Genomic DNA, 3,735 nt, shown 5'->3' on the forward strand with positions numbered 1-3,735 from the left:
TGCACACTTGACACAGGATTTTACTGCTTTAGAGTTAAAAAAAATGCCTAACAGGTTTTAAGAGAAGTCGAGCTCCGGGTTTAGACGGGCTTCCTGCAGAATTCTATCTGACCTTTTGGGACCTTTTATCATCAGACATTTTAGATGTTTTTAAAGATTTTGAAAAACTCGACCGACTGCCTGACAGTTTTAGAGTGGGAATAGTGACTCTACTTTATAAAAAAAATGATAAGACTGACCTAAAGAATTGGAGGCCCATCACACTTTTAAACTTTGACTGTAAACTTTTTAGCAAGGTTTTAGCGACACGGATGTCCTCTGTTTTAGAGGAGGTAATTCACCCAGACCAGGCTTGTGCAATCTCAGGGAGACAACTCACTGACAGCCTCGTACTGATTCGAGACATCATTGATTACGATAGAGAAAGAAACACCCGGCTTGTCATCTTAAATTTAGACTTTGAAAAAGCTTTTCATCAGGTCTCGCATCAATATCTCTTTCAGGTGTTGCAGCCATTGAATAGGACCCTGAAACTTCCATCCTGCACCGCTGTTTGCTTTTTCACAAGAGCAGAGAAGATCGCACCGTTCCCAGCGGCACTGCAGTACCGGGTCGATGCTTGGAGTGAACGGAGCCAGCTCCTTTTTCAACTCCTATTGCTAAAAATCCATTTAATATGTAGTCCTCGTATAGAGGACATATCAAATATTAAACTGATAAGAACAGATACCACACTTGATCTTAGCCAAAAGGCCGAGAAGCGATAACTGTCCACTGGTTCACGTCCGAGGGCCCTTCCTGGCACAATGCGCACTTGTAGCGGTGTTCTTTTTAGTGTCACTTTGCACCTCCGCACTGAGCACTCTTCAGCCCTTTTAAATGGTATAACTTTGCACTCCTGCACGCTCCAGCAAGCACCATTCAAGCAACAACGTCAGCACAGTCGCAACAAGTAAGGCGACTCTACTCAGAGAAGTCACTCTGCACAGTAACAAGATTTCTTTTGCACAGACAGAAAGGGCTTCACCCGCAAAGGTAAAGCCTGCCAAAAATAGAAACAACTCACTAGTGCTGCTCTCCACGGAAGTCTTTAGTAAAAGGCGAAAGACTTGTACGTTATGAAGAGAAACCAGAGTACGATTATCCGTCACTGCAGGAGCAGGGCATCAGGCTAGTTGGCATAGCCACCTTCCCCATGGTGAGCTTTGCTTGGTAGAGACGTTTGCTCCCCCCCCTTGCTCCTCGGCTGACCAAGTAGGGACAATCGGGCCCTATTCGATGGCTGCCTTGTCTTTTACTCTGTGCAAAAGACAAGGCAGCAACAAAAACACCATGGGAACACCGTATTGAGGCTTTTTTCTGACCGCTCATTTGGTGTCGCGTTTCTTTCAAGCAATTCTCCCGGTTAGCCCGCACTCGGCTTGCTCCCAGAGCCGTGTTAAAGTCTACTTCGCATTCACACTCTCTTCTCAGCAGACTAAAAGAAACTTCCATCCTGCACCGCTGTTTGCTTTTTCACTAGAGCAGAGAAGAGCGCACCGTTCCCAGCGGCACTGCAGTACTGGGTCGATGTTTGGAGTGAACGGAGCAAGCTCCTTTTTCAACTCCTATTGCTAAAAATCCATTTAATATGTAGTCCTCGTATAGAGGACATATCAGAAATTAAACTGATAAGAACAGATATTACACTTGATCTGAGCTAAAAGACCGAGAAGCGATAACTGTCCACTGGTTCACGTCCGAGGGCCCTTCCTGGCACAATGCGCACTTGTAGCGGTGTTCTTTTTATGGCCATAGGTGGCCAGAGTGTCACTTTGCACCTCCGCCCACCCGCTGCACTGAGCACTCTTCAGCCCTTTCAAATGGTATAAATTTGCACTCCCGCACGCTCCAGCAAGCACCATTCAAGCAACAACTTTGCACTCCAGCTTCGAACATCGGCACAGTCGCAACAAGTAAGGCGACTCTACTCAGAGAAGTCACTCTGCACAGTAACAAGATTTCTTTTGCACAGACAAAAAGGGCTTCACCCGCAAAGGTAAAGCCTGCCAAAAATAGAAACAACTCATTAGTGCTGCTCTCCACGGAAGTCTTTAGTAAAAGGCGAAAGACTTGTACGTTATGAAGAGAAACCAGAGTACGATTATCCGTCACTGCAGGAGCAGGGCATCAGGCTAGTTGGCATAGCCACCTTCCCCATGGTGAGCTTTGCTTGGTGGAGACGCTTGCTCCCCCCCCTTGCTCCTCGGCTGACCAAGTAGGAACAATCGGGCCCTATTCGATGGCTGCCTTGTCTTTTACTCTGTGCAAAAGACAAGGCAGCAACAAAAACACCATGGGAACACCGTATTGAGGCTTTTTTCTGACCGCTCATTCGGTGTCGCGTTTCTTTCAAGCAATTCTCCCGGTTAGCCCGCACTCGGATTGCTCCCAGAGCCGTGTTAAAGTCTACTTCGTATTCACTCTCTTTTCTCAGCAGACTCTTGGGATTTTATCTATAAAATGAATTCCTTCACTCAAACTATGTTAAAACTGCTTTGTCCTTCATATTTACCATGTCTAGAAAGATTTAAACAAAAAAAACAACGTCGTACATTGCATCTTTTGATCATACATTTTCGGGCATTCGCACCTTTTCTTACCCGCTTTTTTCAAACCAGGGTCGGACTTTCACACCTTTTAATAGCCGAACAACTCCGCTCCCGCTATTGATTGTGTACAGTCGGGTATTTTCACCTTGTCTTACCCGCTTTTTACCAACTATGGTCGGACATTCACACCTTCTTACAGCGGAACCCCTCCGCTCCCTCTTTTGATGGTGTATGTTTGGGCATTCGCACCTTTTCTTACCTGCTTTTTACAAACAATGGTCAGACATTCAAACCTTCTTGTAGCCGAACACATCCACTCCTGTTTTTGATGATGTATGGTTGGTTATTCGCACCTTTTCTTACCCATTTTTCAGTAATTATGGGTGGACATTCACACCTTCTTGCAGCTGAACACCTCCTCTCCCGCTTATGATCATGTGTGGTTTGATATTCGAAAATTTTCTTTCATGTTTTCTAGCAATTATTGATGGACATTCAGACCTTCTTGCAGCTGAACACCTCCGCTCCCGCTTTTGATGGTGTATAGTCAGGGTTTCGAACCTTTCCTTACCCGCTTTTTACAAACTATGGTCGGACATTCAGACCTTCTTGCAGCCAAAAACCTCCGCTCCCTCTTTTGATCATACATTTTCGGGCATTCGCACCTTTTCTTACCCGCTTTTTACAAACCAGGGTCGGACTTTCACACCTTTTAGTAGCCGAACAACTCCACTCCCGCTATTGATTGTGTACAGTCGTGTATTTTCACCTTGTCTTAACCGCTTTTTACCAACTATGGTCAGACATTCACACCGTCTTACAGCGGAACACCTCCGCTCCCTCTTTTGATGGTGTATAGTCGGGCATTCGAACCTTTTCTTACCCGCTTTTCACCATCTATGGTCGGACATTCACACCTTCTTACAGCGGAACACCTCCGCTCCTGCTTTTGATGATGTATGGTTGGGCATTCGAAGCTTTTCTTACCCATTCTTCAGTAATTATGTGTGGACATTAACACCTTCTTGCAGCTGAACACCTCCTCTCCCGCTTATGATCATGTGCGGTTTGATATTCGAAAATTTTCTTTCATGTTTTCTAGCAATTATTGATGGACATTCAGACCTTCTTGCAGCTGAACACC

General features: G+C 45.4%; 4 non-coding genes across 4 annotated transcripts; all 4 read right to left on the reverse strand.

Moving 5' to 3' along the window:
* Positions 1-574: 574 nt before the first annotated feature.
* Positions 575-765, reverse strand: LOC140285379 (U2 spliceosomal RNA). The gene has a single exon (XR_011910444.1). It is a non-coding gene; the product is annotated as a U2 spliceosomal RNA (small nuclear RNA).
* Positions 766-1,024: 259 nt separating this feature from the next.
* On the reverse strand, positions 1,025-1,138 carry LOC140285382 (U5 spliceosomal RNA). The gene has a single exon (XR_011910447.1). It is a non-coding gene; the product is annotated as a U5 spliceosomal RNA (small nuclear RNA).
* Positions 1,139-1,528: 390 nt separating this feature from the next.
* On the reverse strand, positions 1,529-1,719 carry LOC140285369 (U2 spliceosomal RNA). Its single transcript, XR_011910435.1, has one exon. It is a non-coding gene; the product is annotated as a U2 spliceosomal RNA (small nuclear RNA).
* A 308-nt stretch (positions 1,720-2,027) lies between these two features.
* On the reverse strand, positions 2,028-2,141 carry LOC140285376 (U5 spliceosomal RNA). Its single transcript, XR_011910441.1, has one exon. It is a non-coding gene; the product is annotated as a U5 spliceosomal RNA (small nuclear RNA).
* Positions 2,142-3,735: the final 1,594 nt, after the last annotated feature.

The sequence above is a fragment of the Leuresthes tenuis genome, unplaced genomic scaffold, assembly GCF_036924035.1.
Source record: "Leuresthes tenuis unplaced genomic scaffold, fLeuTen1.0.hap1 SCAF_38, whole genome shotgun sequence".
NCBI lineage: Eukaryota > Metazoa > Chordata > Actinopteri > Atheriniformes > Atherinopsidae > Leuresthes > Leuresthes tenuis.